Below are 19806 nucleotides of genomic sequence, written 5' to 3' on the forward strand. Positions count from 1 at the left end.
ATATAGGTCTTACCTGCATGTGCAGCAGAGACAAAGAAGGTTGAATTATTTCCATAGATGGTCTTTTCATTAGGAACACATGTGTTTTGTAAACAAAAATGAAATACATTTCTGCTGGCAACTACCATACAATTTTCTTCCAGATGACAGTTAAAATATATCTAAGATAATAAACCCCCAAAAAGGTTTGTTAATGGAAATGCCAATAGACTTAAGTACAGCAGAACAAGTAGAGCCACTATAATTACAAGAATCAGAAATCAAAACACTGATTCACTAATTTTCTTCATTGTGTTTGTTATTTTATCCCTTCAAGACTAATTATACCCTTTTACATTGATTTTTAACAACAACCTCAGATTAAATTCTAGAGCCTGAATAGTTAGAGAAAGGCTTCATGTTCCGACATGTCCCTTCCTCCACATGACTGGATTTTAAAGTATTATATTCTCCTAACTGGTATTTTCTCAGGCTAAAGGAGGTACAATCATAAGAAATTTGCTTATTCTTTTGTAATAGTGGCTAATTTATAATTTAATGTTCAATAGTTACTTTTTTTTAAACTTACATATTTCCTTTCCAAGAGGTAAGAATTTTCAGCCAACATGAGCTCAACTCAGGCATCAAACCAGGCTTTTGTTATATGTTGGTGGCAAAGATTAATCCTAAATTTTACTGGAAATTGCACCCATAAATGAGGATCAAGTAAAGTCAGATTTTCTTTTACCATTAGGCTAAATCACTTTCTGTGAGGACAAGACAAAGAACAAAGATTCAGGGAGATGCTATTTTATACATTATTGTTGTTGTTTGGCCTTCTTTCCCAAAAAGGTTCAAGACATCAGGGACGTGATAATAAGACATGTAAGTGAATTGGATGTAGGTGACAGAGCTTCACTTTCTACTCCAGGGTCTTCTGGGTCCAGTGGCAGGAAAAAGATCAAGACAACCGTAGATGGCCTTGAATGCTGTGGGATACCTTGGCTTTCTTAAGCTAAGGTCTTAAACAAGTTTCAGTTTGATGGAGGGAATGATCTTTCACTTATTATGGCTGGGTAAAAATTGAGGCAAAGAATGACCTTTTTTACCTAGTCAAAAAAAATCAATCTGGGAGGGGAAGCATCTCACAGTTTCTAGCCATGACAGAAACAATTTATATTTACCTTCACTTGGAGTAGCCCGAATAGTGACCAATTGGGGCTTGGCCCAGGATATATATTTAGTCAATGAGATTTAGGGTGATTTGAGTTTAAGGACTAGTCCTTAAGAAAATAAGCAACTGGTATATTTTGGAAGGTTTAAGTGAATTTTTTAAAAATTACATTATTTTGGTCAGAGCACCTGCAAGTAAAAGGTATGACACTTGATGAGGACAAAAAAAGGAAGAAAGAGAGAGAGAAAGAAAAAAAGGAAGGAAAGAAGAAAGGAAGGAAGGAAGAAGAGAGAGAAGCAGGGAGGAAGGAAAAAAGGAAGAAGGAAGGAAAGAAGGGATGAAGTAAGGAAGGGAGGTATATATGCTGAATTCCTTTCTAACTCTGAAAATCTGTGATATTGTGATGAATTCAATATCAAGAGTAGAAGGCAAGAAAAATTAGATTCATTTGAATGTAAGACTAGGATTAGCCCACAGCAATCTCTGTCATTTGTAGAATTTCCTTTTGAATATGTTATTATTCTTACTAAGTCTATTTACTAGGAGTACATAATAGAAAATCCTAAAACAAATAAAAGAACATAAATAGGTCAAGAATAGGCACATACTCTTTTCCACAAATATATATATAGAGATAAGTGTTGCCCAACTGACTGGGGCAGCTTTACTCACAAAGGTTATTGGTGTTGTTTGTCCTTCATTCTTGATGTATTAGTGACATCCTGACAGCAGCTATGCAGTTAGAAGTTTAAATAGTTGACTGATTGCTATATAGTGTTAAAAAAAAAAAGCATGATATTTAAAGTCAGAAAAGTAAGTTTGAAGTCCCAGTTCTGCCATTTACTGTGTTTGTGAATTAATATTTAACGTCATTCTATATATATATCTTGTACATGCTAATTCATTTGCAAGTTGTCTTCCCCATTAAATTGTGAGCTCCTTGAAAGCAATGACTGTTTTTGCCTTTCTTTGTATCCCCGGTGTTTGGCAGAGTGCCTGTCCCTTATTAATTTCTTGATTTGTTGATTAGGCCTCAGTCCTCATGTTTAAAATGAAGAGGTTGAATTTCCTAACCTCTAAGGTACTTTCTATCTTTAAAATTCTATGGTTCTTTCCAATTTACAGCTTCTCTCCAAAAGAATTTGTATAGACTGTTTACTTTCTCTTTTCCAGGAAGAAATGATAATCACTATACTTGACAGAACAATTAACACCTAAAGAAACAAATTATAATACAGAATTTCATCTTCACACATACAAAAAAGTCCATTTTCAATACAGGAAAAGCTCCAATTCTAATTTTAGGCATTTTATTTAATCCAAGCAAAACTTTTAATTAAAACTTGTAGTCACCTAAGTATCTATGAGATGATTGCAGCCCATCACCAAAATGCTAATATAAAATACAAAGGATATCTGTAGGGGAAAGGGAATTAAGAATCTTTGTAGTAATGAATAAGAAGCATACATTGTTTGAAGTGCTTTACAAATATTATCTCATTTGATCCTCACAACAAATGTGAGGGAGGTTCTGCTATTATACCTGTTCATAGTTGAAGAAAATGAGACAGAAGTTAAGTGACTTGCTCAGCATCAAACAGATAGGAAGTATCTGGGGTCACATTTGAACTCAGGTCTTCCTGACTCTTCAAGATTCACTAGGGCAGGGAGATGATGGAGAAGAAAGAAGTTGTGTTCAACAATTCCCTGGTATATTCTCCAACTCCTTGAAATGTGATTTGTGAAAGGAAATATCAAGCATAAAAGGTTTTACAATACTAGCCCAAATTTGTTCTATGAACACTATGACCTTGGAATTTTTTTTCTCTCTCCCTTACCTGTACTTTCATTATGAAGCTCCTTTGTAATTAATTTCCTCAGGGCCAACTTTCATTTCCCAAATTCTCTTTTTTTTTTTTTTGTTGAGCCCCTATTATGAGACTCTTGAGTGCTTCTTTTGAATAACCAAAAGATTATCTGTTTCTGATAATACCAATGAATGTGTCAGAAGAAACATAAATGGCCCAATTGAGTTTTGGTTAGAAGTGATTTCCACAAGTGCCATCCACAATCCAGAGAGAGAACTATGGAGAGTGAATATAGATCAAAGCATAGTATTTTCACTTTTGTTGTTATTGTTGTCTGTTTGCTTGTTATTTTTCTTTCTCGTGGTTTTTCCCTTCTTGATCTGATTTTTCTTGAGCAGCATGAACGATATGGAAACACGTTTAGAAGAATTGTACATTTACATTGGATTGCTTGCTATCTTAGGGAGGGAAGAAGAGAGGAGAGAGGGAGAAAAATTGGGGACACAAAATTTTGCAAAAGTGAATGTTGAAAACCATCTTTGCATGTTCTTGGAAAAATAAAATACCGTTTAAAAATTTAAAAAACAATAAATCAAAAAAGAGAAGTTATTTCCACCAAAGAACTAGCCCTATTGCCATTTGAATTTTGAAGAATGAATGACTTTAGACAGAGATATATATCTATCTCCATATGCATGTACATGCACACACATTTATGTGTGCACATAGAATATTTATATGACATATATATATATTATATATATATATATATAGGTGTGTGTATATTCAGCTAAATAGTTGTTATTCCTTTTTTTTTATCATCTTACCAAGAAGTTCACCCTGACAAACACACAAAGAAGCAAAAATTTCATCAGCAATCTGAACAGATGGCAGTCATGAAACAGCTCTACCCTTCTAAGAGAACATTGGAGAATAGCTCCATTGAGCCCAATTTAACAGGATGGAGATTGTCGTTTTCTCCCTACTATACACCTCACAACGTGGCTTCAAAAGCTCTGTCTTAGGATCCAGTTGCATATGATACTTAGTATTATTTTTGGAGAAAAAAGACCAAGCGCCTTCAGCTATTATAAAATTCTTTCTACAATCCATCATCTTACAACAAATGCAACTCAGGCTTTAGATTTTAGCTGCTGAATATGATGAGATATTTTTCCTGTCCATCTTCCTCTTCTGTCTTAGCATTTTCTTGGCAGTTATGCTGGAGAACTCTTTCTGACATTCTTCTGGTTTTAATTTTCTGAGAGGCAACAAGCAGCTCACTCTGAGAAAAAATATTCACCTCTCAAATTCTCTCCTGATGCTTTTTCCATTGATTCTGCTGCCCTGTGGGTTAGAGCTCTTTTAAGTTTATATTCCTTCAAGTGCTAAAAAAAGAAATGAATTTATCCATCAATATTTTACTTTTTTACATTTGAAAGTATGCAAAGCCTAATTTTATAAACTTGAAAACTTTCCAGTTACACACACACCCATAAAGACTATAATAGGAATATTAGACTTTATATTCCCAAATGTTTACTTCTCTAAAACAATACTCATAGATGTGTGTGCCCCTATACAAATTGCCAAGATAGAATAGTGGTAACCAGTGAAAATAAACGTCATATTTTAGTAAGAACAGAACTCAATGGTTTAAATGTTTCTCAGTATTCTATGGAAGAAAGAATAAGAGAGGCAAGCAGAAGGCATTGATTTTCTTTTGATTTTAGATCAAGTAAATGTTTCTTGAATATTATGCTAGCGTGCAATTATTTTTCAAATGATTTTTATTAATATCTTTTGTTTTTACATTACCTATATTTAATAACATATTCTTTATCCTCTTTCAGAAAATCACCTCTTATAATAATAAAGAAAAAATGGGAAAAAATTCAGCAAAATCAAAAACATTTAAAAAAAGATTCATACCATGTTTTAGTGATCTCTACCCACAGTACTTCTCTCTAAAGAAGGGAGAAGCATTTTCATTTCTTTACGATCAACCTATTGCATTATAAGTTCACACTATTCAGTTTTAAAGGTTGTTGTGTTGTTTCTTTTATTATTGTGTTAATTGAGTTCTTAGTTCTGCTTACTTTACTTTGACTCAATTGATGTCTTTTGTGATTCTCTACATTCATTATATGCATCATTTCTGAAGGAATAGTAATATCCAATTATGTGCATGTGCCACAACTTTTTTTTAGTACAATACTTCCCAACCAGTGATTAGCTACTTTATTTTCAATTCGTTGAAATTTTTTGCTCCCACAAAAACATGCTATCACAAATATTTTGGTATACATGAGATCTTTTTATTTTATTTTTTTTTTTGTCATTGACCTCCTTATATAGCAGTGGAATCTCTAGGTAAAAGGGTATGTAAATTTTAATCACTTTCTTTATATAATTCCAATTTTTTTTCAGAAGGGCTGAACCAATTATAATTCCATCAATAGTACATTATGTGCCTATCTTTCCAAAATCCTTCCAATACTAATTCCCATTTTTTGTATTTTTTCCCATTTTGCTGGAAGTAAGATTAAACTTCAGAGATGCTTTTAATCTTTGATTCTCTTATTATTAGTGATTTGGAGCATTTTTCTATGATTGTTAGCAGTTTTCAATTCTTTTTAAGAACTGCTTTTTCATATTCTTTGATTACTTATGGATAAAAGAAGTTGCTTTTGGTTTTACATATTTATTGGTTGCCTATATATATATCTTTGATTCAGATCTTTGTGATATTTTATATAAAGATTTCACTCTGTTTACTCTAACTGCATTAATTTTGTTTGTGTAAAAATTTTTCATGTAGTCAGAATTATCTATTTGCTCTTTTATAATCACCTTAATCCTTTGGTTAATAACCTATAACCATAGTTATAAAAGGTACCTGATCTGGTTTTCTTCTCAATTTTTTTACTATGATGATTAATTTTCAGATTGCATTCCTACTTTGAATATAGTGTGATATGTGATATAAAGTGTTAGTCTAAATCCAATTTCTACCAGACTGCCTATGCATTGTCTTAATAATTCTTATTAAATAGGGAGTCCTAAGGGAATTTATGTTTCAAAACTTATCAGACAATGGATATATTGACAACAGTAATTTCTGATTCTTTCTTTGTCTAATTTATTTACTTTTCTATTTTTTCAACCAATATCAAGTACAATTATAGTATTACTTCTTCTTAATATAGTTTGAGAACTAGAAATATTATTACCCATTCATTCCTAATTGTTTATTGTTCCTCTTGATATTTCAGATTTTTCCCTCAAAAAACAATTGTCATTATATTTTGCAGCTCCATAAAATGGCATAATTTAATTTATATGATATTATCACTTTTATTATATTAGCATGATATAGTCAGGAGCACTGAATTGGTAAATGTTGTTATATCTATGTGGCAAAGAGATATGTACTGATTCTGTTATATTTTGTATTTATTTTGAGTATAACTTCACTATGATTCTCTTTTGGATTTTTGTTATTGCTATATCAAGGTGTTATTGACTTTGTAGGTTTATTTTGCATCCTCCTGATTTGATAAAGCTATTTATTATTTCAATTATTTTCTTTGATGATTCCCTAGGATTTTCTATATAAATATCATATTATGAGTAAATGATAATTTTTTTCTCATTTTGTTTATTTTTATTCTTTTAGATTCTTTTTCTTGTCTTATTACTATTTCTAGTGCTACCAAAAATATGTCAAAAAGCAGTGGAGAAAGGGGCTATTTATACTTTAGTCACATATATTAGAAAAGATGCTAGTACTTCCCCAATACATATAGTGCTTGTGTTTGGTTTGATTTATATACTTTTAAGATCATTTTATAACTATTCTTCATAAGGTTTTAACATAAATGAATCAAAATTTGTCAAAAACTTTTTTCTATGTTAATATTAATCTTTTGAAAGATTTTGTTTTAATATAACGTGTAATGTTGATTTTCTGTAATATCTTCTTTTTATAAATTACTACAGTTTTTGGAGATTTTTAAAATTGATATTCACTAATGACATTGATTTCTAATTGTTTTTGCTTTCTTCTGACCTGGTTTAAGTATTTGGATTACATTTTTATGGTAAAAAGAGTTTGCTGTATTACTTGCTTTTTCAAGTTCTAGACTAATTTGTAGAGTATAGATAATGTTTTTTGAAATTTTTGAAGGAATTCTCTCATGGCAGGCAGATTTCAGAAAAGCTTGGAGAGATTTAAATGAACTGATGAGTGAAATGAACAGAATCAAGAGAAAATTGTACACAATTTAACCATAGTTAAACAGGTTGCAACAAGGTTAAGTGATGATTAACTGTGATGCACCTTACTTTTCTCAAATTGCAGTGATTCAAGGCAATTCCAACTGTCTTGGAATGGAAAATGCCATTTGCATCAAGAAAGAGAATTATGAAGACTGAATGTGGATCAAAGAAAGTTTTTTTTTTTCACTTTTTTGTTTGTTTTCCTTTGTTTTTTTTTTTCTCTTTTGATCTGATTTTTCTTGCACAACAGGACAGATATGAAAATACGTTTAAAAGAATTACACATATTTATTCTATATCAGATTGCTTGCTATTTGGGGTGAGGGGACATAAGAGAGGAAGGAAAAAAATCTGATCTTTATATGCATTTAGAAAATAAAATACTGTTGAAAATTTTTTTAAAATTTTTTTAAAGAATTATCATATGAATTCTTTTGGGCCATAGTTTTCTTTTTCTTTGATAATTTATTTTCAGGTACTTCAATCTCTCAAACTGGAGAGATCTCAAATATCTGTTGACCTGAATTTTTAAAAAGATAACACTCTTATCTTTGAACTTTCAAAATTGCTAGCATAGAACTTGCATAATAGGATCAGACAACTTTATTTGAAATTTCTTAGTTGTAATTTCACCTTCTTTATTTTAAATTTTATTAATTTGACTTTCTTCCTTTTCTTTTTAATCAGGTTCACTAAAATTTATTAATTTTTTGGGGTCTTTTTTTAAAAGTTTTTTTAGTTTTATCATTTGCTTCCCAATTTCTCTCCTCAGATTTTCAGGATTTCTTCTTTTAGTCTTCTCTCAGATTTTTATTTCTTTTTCTACTTTTAAATTGGTATATTCAATTATATGATCATCTCTTTTTTTTCTTAGGGATTTCTGATGATGATTGAATTAAATTCATTGTAGAAAATTTAATGTCTTTCATGCAGTTTCTGTTACTAAGTTGTTCTTTGATTCATTCAATGCTGAGGATGTCATTAAGTTCTCATTTACATCTGTGTCTTTTTCAGGTGTTCCCTGAATTGGTTACTATTTTATTGCATTGTAATCTGAAAAAGGATATGTTGAATATTTCCATCTTTTTACATATATTTACAATATCTATATGAACTTATATTCAATTTTTGAAAAAATCCAGGTGATATTGAGAAATAGTCATATTCTTTATCTCATTCAGAAGTTTTGTTTTGTTGATCTTGCATTTAAATTTACCTAAATTTGAGATGAACAATAGTTTCCTATTGCCTTGGTATTGTCTTCTTGCTATTTTAGGGTTTGTTTTTTTTTTTTAATGAAATTAGTTCCTATGACATTTGGAGTAAATAGCTTTTTTTTAAGCTTTTTAATTAAAATTGGTTTATTGTCCATGGTACTTTTGAGCATAATAGAAGTCCCTTCTTTATTTCTACTTATATTGTGAGTTTAGTTTTGGTATTTTCTGAGAGAACAATTGAAACTCCTGGAGTTTCATATTCATATATTTCATAGTAAACCAATTTTTATTCAATTCATGTCTTTGCTTTGTTAGATATGTGCCTTATAAGCAAAAGATATGGAATCTTTCCTTCCATCTTTCATTCATTTTTTAAATTTATCATCTCTTCCATTTTATTGTATTTCTTAAACCATTTATATTTAAAGTTATGAAGCTTAGTTTTATGTCTTCATCCATTTGTTTTTCTAGGTTTTTTTTTAATTAGAATTTTTGTTCTCCTTCCACTTTCTACTTACAATTGCTTTTGCTTTTAGACAATGCTCTTCCCACAGGATTTTTCTTTCATGTCCTCTCTCATTTTCCCCTAGTTTTTGGAGTTTTACTTAATTTATTGATTCTTTTTTATTTGTTCCTTTAACTTATTTACCTAATTCTTCCCCTTTTTCTCCTTCAGTTGAAATTAAATAAAAATTCTTTCTCTCTTTAAATTCTTTTGTTCATTTTTTTCTTTCCTTTTTAACACACACTCCCAATCTACTAGTTAGTCCCACAAAATACAATGACTCACCAGTAGGAGGCAGACCTGTTTTCTCCACTCAAATTTATCCACTTGTGTACTTAAAAAAAAAAAAAAAACTCTTAGTCATCTGTTTAGGTTGTTGGGTGTTTTTTCCCCCATCCTATAGGTGTTATTCTTCTTTTGAATATTTTTCTTTAAATTTTAATAGTATCTAGAGATGGAGCAACATTTAATTACTATTATAATTGTTTTGGTTCCTTGAATGGTTGCATTTATTTATATTTCTTGTATTTCTGTTGTTTGGGACAGCTAATAAAGATGGTAGCAAAGCAAGTGAAAGGATATCTTTTGATAAGGATGGAGTCTGACAGGTCAGAAACTATTTTATGGTTTTATCTGAGATGAAATTGCATTTGAGATTGGAGTCATGAAAGAGGAGAATTAATATAGAAGAGATTTGGAAAATTATACAAATGGTTTAAAAAACAAACACTGAATATTATCCTTTTACTGCTTTCAGGAGGAAAGTGATTCTTTGCTCCAGGGTGAGGAATGAGCAAGCCATCATCTTCAAGGAACTGGGGCTGTTTGAATGAGAAATTCAACAAGAAACCTAATGAATCTCTGAAGAAATTGTTCCTTAGGATGTGGACTAATAGGGTTAATGTTCTCCACATCTGAGTTGCATAGACTTGGAGAATTATCTGAGGATTTATAGTTAAAGTCAGCTAAGTCTATTAGAAATTCCAGAAAGAGACTGTCAACTTTGTCCCTTTTTGGATGACTGAGATAGGGAGTTATTCATATCTGTTCCTTTATAGATTAATCACAATTAACACCCAGTTAGAGAGCTTCAAAGGAGAGAAGGAAGTTCCTAGAAGAAATAGGTGAGATGTCACACTCTATAACCAACATGCTTCAGGGAAATTATAACCCACCAGTGGTGGTAAAGCTCCATCAGAATGGGTTTCTAAGCCAACTATACAGGTAGGTAATTCTGATCAACTGGTGAAATTTAAGCAAGAAATTAGGACAGTTGTCCTGATTTAGGTTAGGCAAATACTGTTGGTACAAATAGTCAACTTGAGAATGAAGACGTCACAGAGCCTACTTCCTTGATAAGAGTGGGCAGAAAGTAATGACACCCTGTTCTGAATGGAACTTTGGAATTAGCTTCTGAAACATAGTAAATAAAAATAGCTGATGTCTATTCTATGGGGGTGATAGCAAAACTAGGAGAAACTCAGTACCAGGACAGTAAGCATTCTTTAGATCCACTCAAGACTAGTATCAAAAAAAAAGCTACTGATCCTCCCTTTGTCACAAAGAAAGAATCTCCGAGGCTCATGGAAATCTTCAGGTTTTAGAGACATCTCATTCCCCACTTGTTTATCCTGATAGTCCCCATTTACTGAATCAACCTGTTCTTGGCTGGAAATTGAAAAAACTTAACTCTAAACAATCTCATCTTTGAGGTCAGAATCAATAGAATAATTTTTGCCACCCCATTCCATTATATACAATTGTTTCTAAGGCATTATCATTAGCATCAGAGAAATCACATCTAAACAACCAAGTTGAAGTCATTATGAAAATATCAGAATTTGTAAAGTAGGTCCATTACTAATATGGACCTCGAAGTGTTAATGTCATGCAGTGTTGAGCATGGGACCACATGATCCCCCTAAGAATAAGGCAGCTATTCTCATCCATCGGAGCTCCTTGTGATAATCCAAGCATTCACCTCAACCAATTGGCCCCCAACCTATCTCCAAATGACAAAATGGCACTTATTCATCTTGATGCAAGAGGTTTGTTCTCTACTATCAATGGCTGCATCATACACAAAATTTCCCAGATCAGAAAATCCAGTCTCCCAGATATGTCCCATATCTGTGACATGTCAGTATTACTCTAGGAAAGACCTCTGGTCCAGTCTGCCAGAAAATGTACAAATAGGTTTTTTTTTTTTTTTTTAATAGTCCCAGCTGACCATCTGGAGTACTTAGTGTTTTTGTTCCTCATAGCCTCTGTACCTTCCAAAGAAGTATCTCAGTCCCCCTCATTTGGTAGGCTTTCCTTCTCTTTTGATAATTTGAAAAACTTCTTATTAAAAAGGGCTTGGGGAACTAAGAGGTGATATTGATGAAAGATGTCTTTCTAATAATATGGGTGAGGAAAAATTTTCACTCTATAACTATGATGGTATGTGCCTTTGGAAAGCGGTGCACATTTGTAAAAAGTGTAACTTCTTAGCTGCCTTGGTGATAATTCTGAATCCTAGATAGGGAAAAATACTTTTTAAGTCCCTGTGAAATAAGGAAGCAGACTCTCCAGAGCCTTGGAAAGAGGAAGTTGTGGTAGATAAGCCAGAAAACACAAAGGGAATGGTGGTACTGGGAGAGTCTAGGTATCACCTTAATTCCAGGAAAGATTGCATGCAAGAAGTTTATGACTTCTTAACCCCTTTACAAAAGATTAACTATCGTTGACTACATTGAAAGTATCATAATCTGGATTATGATTCTGATGTTATTGGTACTGTTCTTCAATGTGTTTTTGCATTAGCTCAACCATTCTGCAAAGAAAATATGGCATTACTCATCACACAAATAAAATCATTGACAACTGAGACTCAGTCAATATAATGAGGGAAAGAAAAGCCTAGGATTTCTGATATATGGCTTTCTCATCATTATTTCCTTTTTCTTTATAGTTATGCTTTGGTGGGTGAGAGTAGGAAGAAGCTGTAATTTTTTTTTTTTTTTTGATCCTTTGGTCCTATCTACGCCAGAAGGGTAGTCCAATAAAATCCCTGGAATCCCTGAAATGATGGAAGGTCATTGTATTGGGGTAGTAAATAGCCCAGAACACTCCCAAGTATGGCCTGAAAAAGAATTGTCACTATAAATTCAAGTTTTTTTTTTTTTATTTTGCTAATTATTTCTGCTAGGTCATCAAGTCTGACATTTGTTCTCATCTATATTCTTTGCTCAATGTTCTGATTTTTCTCTTGAATCATTCTGGAATATCCTACTACAGTTCCATTTCTTGGGAATTCTCAGGTTATTCAGTTCCATCATTGTTGGCTCATTTTCCTTTGTCTTATTTGTTTAGAGATATTTGCATTCATACCACTTACCACACTAATTTACACATATTAAACACTTAATAAATGCTTTTTCATTCATTTATTCATATGCCATTTTCATACTTGAAATGCATTTGTATAACAACTGGCTAGTTGGTGGAAATTCTAATATGAATGTCATGGTTTATATATACATATGTATTTATTTTAGTTACTAGTAATATTTCTGATAACTGTATTAATTATACTGAATGTGATACTGTTTTTTTTAATTTTAAAAAACTATTTTTATTTATTTTATTTATTAATTTTTATTTTATTTGTTTTTATTTTCAAAACATATGCATGGATAATTTTTCAACATTGACCCTTACAAAACCTTTTGTTCCAAATTTTCTCCCCTTCCCCCCCACCCTCTCCCCTAGATGGCAAGCAATCCAATATGCTAAACATGTTCAAATATATATTAAATCCAATATATGCATACATATTTTCACAAATATCATGCTGCACAAGAAAAATCAGATCAAAAAGGAAAAAAAAAGAGAAAAAAAACAAAATGCAAGCAAACAACAAAAAAAATGAAAATCCTATGTTGTAAACCACATCCAGTTGCCACAGTCTTCTTTCTGGGTATAGAAGGCTCTCTTCACAAGATCATTGAAATTGGCCTTGATTATCTCACTGTTGAAAAGAGCCACGTCCATCAGAATTAAAATTGATCATCATATAGTCTTGTTGTTGTCATGTATAATGATCTCCTGGGTCCTGCTCACTTCAATCAGCATCAGTTCCTGTAAATCTCTCTAGGCTTCTTTGAGACTTAATTACTGCTCATTGCTTCTCATAGAACAACCATATTCCATAACATTCATATACCATAATTTATTCAGCCATTCTCCAATTGATGGGCATCCACTCAGTTTCCCGTTTCTTGCCACTACAAAAAGAGCTGCCATAAATATTTTTGCACATATAGGTCCTTTTCCCTCCTTTAAGATCTTTCTAGCATGTAAGCCAGAGGATTTGGACAATTTGATAACTTTTTGAGCATAGTCCAGAATGGCTGGATCCACTGAATGTGTTAACTATGTTCCACATTTTTGTAATTCTGTAACATGCTAACCCATGTAAGGTATTTTTATAGATACCCTATAGTTAAGGGATTACGTATTCTTCAGTAAGGAAAATAAGACGTTCTTTCTATATTCCAAAGATTTTGATTCCCTAACATGGAATCTAGTTTTGAAAAGGAAATACCTATTATAAGCAGTATCCTTTCTGAGAAACAGTATTCTTTTTATGAGGGAGGAAAAGAAACAAAACTAGGATTTTTTTTTTCCTTTTATTTCTAGTCCAATAACTGAGTGTATAAAGACCTTACTTTTCTAAAAAAAGAACTATAGCTTAAAAATGTTCACCTGAAAGAAAGATAGCAGAGCCTAAAATCCTTTTTAGAAGAAAATGGTAGCACCTCAGTTAAGGATTCTAATCTGAAACCAGAAGTAGGAAGTAGAAAGTCACCTCAATGGAAACAACAGTGAGCCCAAAACCAATGGAGCACCATCTAGCAGTTATGTAAAGCTTGCACTGAACAACATAATAGAGACTATATGCCATTATTTCATTCTTGGTAGAAAATGAATGACACATAACAACACCAGAAATTAGACCCCTTAGGAGCAATGTGATGATATCAGTAATGAGTTATCTCACCATATATTCCCTAGACAAATGTATTCCCTACATGCCTCTTCACAAATGTTCATTGGGTCTCCACTCTTCCTACTGATAGTGTACTCCCTAGTTTAAGAGGGAAATGTCCCAGTTTTGATGCTTTTCTTATTATGCTATTTCATTAAGTATCATTTGGTAAACCAAAAAAGATAAACAAATTGATGGGACCTCATGAACAATAAAGACTTCAAGCATTAACGTCCAAGGGAAAGAATGAACCAAAAGTGTTTAACTGCCTTAATTTTTTAACATTTAGCTTGTAGTTTTAGATTGGCTTTTATAAAAATTGTCTTATTGTATCACCTTTGTTAAGAAATAAAAATAAAAACACAAAAAATAAACAAAAGATAAAGCACTTAATAATGTGTTGAACAGAGTAGGTACTTAGCAGTCACCAAATAAAAAACAAAATTTCTTCAGACACCGTTCATTTGGCAATGTCAGGCAAAAATATACACTTAATAAATGTTTATTAAATAACTAATACAGTTATTACATTTTTATTATCAATCAAAACAAAATAATTCAGATCCACAGAACTATACAATCAAAATCAGTATATGATATACTGAATCAAGTATATAAAGCTGAGTTTGTGGTAGTTAATGCAAAATTTAAATAAAACCAGGAACTTAGATCCTAACCCAAAAGAACAATGTAGTTTACAGTCCCATTGGTAGTAACACTAGTAGAGGTTCAGTTAATTCTTGATTTGAACCATACCATAGTAGAAGACCAGGAAAATTAAAGGGCTTAGATATTAATCCATAGAAGGCAGAAAGGATCATCCTGAATTAACTACAGAGTGATTTTTGTTTATTTGTTCATTTGTTTTGTTTTGTTTTAGCTTTGGTTAGCCCCTCACTTCTCAGAAGTGGGCCTGGTTTTCATATGTATAGAGACATATGAATAATTGCCATATATGCTTCAGAATAATAGAAGTGGGAAAGGACTTCTTAGACCCATTAATAGATCAGATAGAGCCAGACCTGAATTGAACTGCTTGGGACATCATTTTTTATGAAAATTCTGGGAATTAGAACATGGCTTAAATTCATTCTTACTACTTAAAAGGGAAACTTAGCAGATAAAGCTTATTTGAATCCTACAAAGTCTATGCTAATTGTCTTGATACTATCCTCCCAAAAAAAAAGATAAAAATCACAAAAAGTAGTTGAAACACCTTTATTTCATGGAGACAGCAATGGTATTAACTATTCCTTTCAAGGAAATTATACAGAGCATTCAATAAATTTGCCTCCTCCCTCTTAAATCAGAGTAATACTGAATTAAAATACCTCATCAGATATCTTCTAACTACATAAATAATGAGCTTGGTATGAGAAATATTGAGTTGAATTTTAATCCATATTAAATATGTTTTAAAATATATAAAGAAATCAACAGTTCAATGGATTTAATTAACTAATTTACAGAATGTCATACTTATCTGAAAATCACTTATATAATCATTTCCACACATGTATGATATTGGATAAGTCATTTAACCTTTCAAGGATGGATTACTCTATCATCTGAGATTCCAGTCCTTTATTATTTGCTGATCCTAAATTTTATATATATATATATATATATATGTATATATATAATAGAAAAGAGTCAAGAAAACAACAAAAGTCTCCTGACAACCAAAAAATAAAATAAGAAAATGCCAGTCATGATTCCCATATGTTCAAGTTCATAGGATAGCACCTCAGTCCATTAGAAACTATTGGCTCTTATTTGATATAAGATCATAGTAATTCCTATTTATATAAGTTTACATCTCCTGCATATTCAAAATGGAAGCTGAGAATTGACCATAAGTTTCTGGGAGAAAAAAAAACCTACACGTGTATGTGTATGTATGTGTGTATCTCTATATATATAGAATATATAGGTACACACATACACACATAGATAGACAGATACACACACATATAAAATACATATAAAGTTTTTTAAATATTGCAATCTAGGATTAATTAGTATAGGAATAAACTCCTTAATATACCATAATAGTAACCTCAGGGTTTCATTGAATTACAGGAGAAGGCAATGATTAATATTCATAATGCTGACCATCAAGATGTTAAAACTATGTTTAGAATACTGTTTAAGAAGCACATCATACATTTTGGCAAGATTTCCAAAAGAAAATTTTAAAAGATTGCCACTTAAGATGGCAAAGCTTTGGTTATCTGTAAAATTCATTTTTTGCAGATCATTTCATTCTGTCAAAGTATCTGACAAATAAAGTGTTACCAAATATAAAACACATGATATACTTTATATTAAAATATAGCACCTTCCATCAGTATATGATTGGATGCATAAAATTTTTTCACCACAGTAAAACACTAACAGGCAAAATCTTAAATCAGTTTTCTTCATAATTGGGATTTTACATTTTTTGAACTAAAAATTTTGTTGACCAGTGTGTTGAATCAATTACAAAGCCTTCAAAAACAACTGGAAATGTGAATTATATAACTGAATACATTAGTAAAGATGTCTTTAGTTTGCTGTTTGGTGATATAAATTCACTAATTAGATTAAAGGTTACTCAAACCAATTATTGAGAATTGACACCTTCCCAAACTATTCCTATTTTTGTACCTCATATTTTCATGTCACTTTTGAAATGAGAAAGAAACAGGTGGCCAAATAGGGACTTTCAGATGTCTAATGACATGATAATCATAAGTAAATTGTTAAATTATAAACCAAAATCATTTTTAAATGAGATATCAAAACAGATTTGATACTAAGTTATGAATACTTGCAAAAATAAAATGAGTAAGCAAAAATTATTATCAAAATTCTAAGAATTACCTTATTATAAAGATGATCTTTTGAGGAAAGAATGCATCTTTAGATGAAATCCATCAAATTATTAGAAACAAGTCTGCAAAGGACTATAGTGACTGATCATGTTCTGATTGATCTTTAAACTCCCGAAGCAATTCAAGTATAAAGGAAATTCTGTCTCTGTGCTTTTAGGTTGTGTTTTTCTTTCCATCTCTAAAACAGACCCAATACTAAAGATCCCTAACTTCTTCAAAGGGTTAGTGTAAAAAAAGAGTAAAATAATCTCAGTAAAGTTCTTCCATAAAGGAAGTAAATCAGATACAACTTCATTGGACAGCAATACTATCAATCTTATTTTTGGAATGAGGCTGTCATTTGAAAGGTCCAGGAACATAATGATGGAAAAGCCAAAGTAACCTCTCGGTTCTAGCCTTCATATTTTCCTCCCAATACAACTAAAGGCTGAATGATACAGGAAGAAGACAAGAGGAAATTATCCTAAGAAACAAAAATCAAGCAATACAAATATAAGAAATTAATGTTCACAATTGAAAGCTTGTTATGAAAAGTATAATAACCTTAAAATCCTTGAGTGCCTGAAGTGAAATAAAGGTTTGAATATTAACAATAAGGATAATTTTCTGAGACTCATCAATGGTGGTCCAATTTCTCTGTCCTAAAATGATTCAAAGTTATTATCTCTCAAACCTTTGACTAGGAACACCACTAGCATGTTTCATCTAAGTTTTGCTTATTTTGTGATCCTCTCAAGAAATAATTCTATTATTCTGATGGATTTGGCTCTTTTCAATAATGCAGAGATTCAAGCTAATTCCAAAAGACTTATGATAAAGGGAGCCATCTCCATCTAGAAAGAGGATCACGGGGACTGAATGTGGATGACCACGTAGAATTTTCACTTTTTTTGTTGTTTCTTTTTCTTTCTCATTTTTTCCCTTTTGGATTTGATTTTTCTTGTGCATCATGATAAATATGGAAATATGTATAGAAGAATTGCACATGTTTAACATAATTTGGAATGCTTGCTATCTAGGGGAGAGGGTGAAGGGAAGGGATAAAAACTTACAACACAAGGTTTTGCAAGGATGAATGTTGAAAACTGGTTTTGAAAATTAAAAGTTATTATTAATTTTTTAAAAAGAAAGAAAGAATTGTATTGCCTTCATCTTTTCAAAGCGTTTTCATGTCTACTATCCGACTTGATCTAGAGAGCACAGAAAATAGAGCACTGAGCCAATCAGGTTAGGAAGAACAAAGTTCAAATTCAGCCTCAAACATTTCTTAGTTGTGTAACCTTAAGTAAGTCATTTAACCACTATTTGCCTTTCTTCACCTATAAAACAAAGATAACACCTACCTTTCTCTGTTATTGTAAAGATAAAACAAGATATTTGTAATGCTCTTAGCATTGCCTAACACATGGTAGACACTTAATAAAATGCTTGTTTCTTTCATTGCTTCCCAACAACTGAAAAATGCTGGGAGGGCAAGGCTTATCCTATTTAATAAATAAAGAAATTAAAATTAGTTAAGTAACCTGAGTCAGAAAAAGCCAAAATTCAAGTCTCCTTATATTTAATCTAATGTTCTACTAAACATCATGAGTTTAGGTAGAATATCAAAATATAAAATTATTATTATTATTAGGAAAAATGGAAAATGTGCTTCTTTTGAGAGTTATGAAAAAGATATTAAACCATCATAATGTAGGCACTCTGAAGATGATGTGTTTTTAACATAGTCCAACAAGAGCCTGGCTATCACATGCAATCTCAGATTCAAAATACAATTCCTTACTTTAGCTAAAAGTTCCACATGATCCTATGACTACAGTGATATTCTATGCACATAAAGATCACAATTTTTCTGAAAAAATACTTGTTGCTTTTGTGGCATAAGAGAATTACAGGGACAATATGAGGCATTATTAATTAGTAAACATTATTCTAAACATCATGTCTTTTTCATTTTCAAAGTAAAAAAAATTAAAATTCCAACAAAATTCATATTGAAGATCCACAAGAGTTACATTTTCTCATAGCAATTGGAAAAAGAATTATACTCCTAGAAGAAGGCATCCTGTTAAATATTAGTAGAAGGCTAATGCCTTTTCTTCAAGCTGTCCATGTCATATCTTTGAGCCTTCCTTGCTTTATGGCTGGAATACCCAAAAGTTTTGGAAATGTAGTGGCAACAAAGGCATTGTTCTCTTGTAACTGTAGACATGGACTCAACTCCCCCTAGTAAGGCAAAGAAAGCAGGTTTTATCACCTAAAAAATATACATTTTTAATCAATAGTTATTTGATCTTTTTTTCTGCAGCAACTCGAGTCACATGAATTCTATAACTATGGGCCATTCTTAGAGAAATTACATTTCTGTCAATTAATGAATAATCTTAAATCAAAATCATCACCTCATTTTATTAAGTCTAACTTCACAATAATAATAGCTAAATGAGTAGTAAGATATACCTCAAATTGAGCTTTTAATCATAGTGATAGTACCTTGCTATGTTATCAAATTCCAATAATCAGTGGTTCTCTCAGCTGTCAGAAGCATAAACAAGCAGATGCCAGAACTATTTGTTTTATTCAAAACTGACAAGGAATCAAAAACATGTCAAATGGATTTGTCAGCAGCAATGCCACAAGCAAATTGGCTGGTGAAATTTATATACCTTTATTTTGGCCCATGATGAAACAATCTTCTAGTTTTCCAATACCCCTTGAAGAATAGGTGAAGTTGTTCAAATGAGTTTTAGACATTCTAAAGTACCACCAAAACTAAAAACTCTTTAAAGTATTCCAGAACATGAGCATAACACTTGAGAGCAAAAAGTAGTAGTATTTGGCAGTAAGATAAAGAACAATTTTAACAGTATAGTTCTTACCAGTAACAAATGGGAACAGGAATAACTTAAGATCATAGATATAATTAGCACT

The 19806-nt window shown here is 31.5% G+C and overlaps 1 protein-coding gene across 2 annotated transcripts in view; it reads right to left on the bottom strand.

Moving 5' to 3' along the window:
- Window positions 1–17963: 17963 nt before the first annotated feature.
- Window positions 17964–19806, bottom strand: part of PRELID2 (PRELI domain containing 2) — a 92492-nt gene continuing 90649 nt past the window's right edge. For both annotated transcript variants that reach the window (XR_007950767.1, XM_051978643.1), the window contains one exon: window positions 17964–19101. The gene's annotated coding sequence lies outside the window, so the exon portion shown is untranslated. The remainder of the gene's footprint in view (window positions 19102–19806) is intronic.

This window comes from Antechinus flavipes, chromosome 2 (genome assembly GCF_016432865.1).
Source record: "Antechinus flavipes isolate AdamAnt ecotype Samford, QLD, Australia chromosome 2, AdamAnt_v2, whole genome shotgun sequence".
In the NCBI taxonomy this organism is placed as follows: domain Eukaryota; kingdom Metazoa; phylum Chordata; class Mammalia; order Dasyuromorphia; family Dasyuridae; genus Antechinus; species Antechinus flavipes.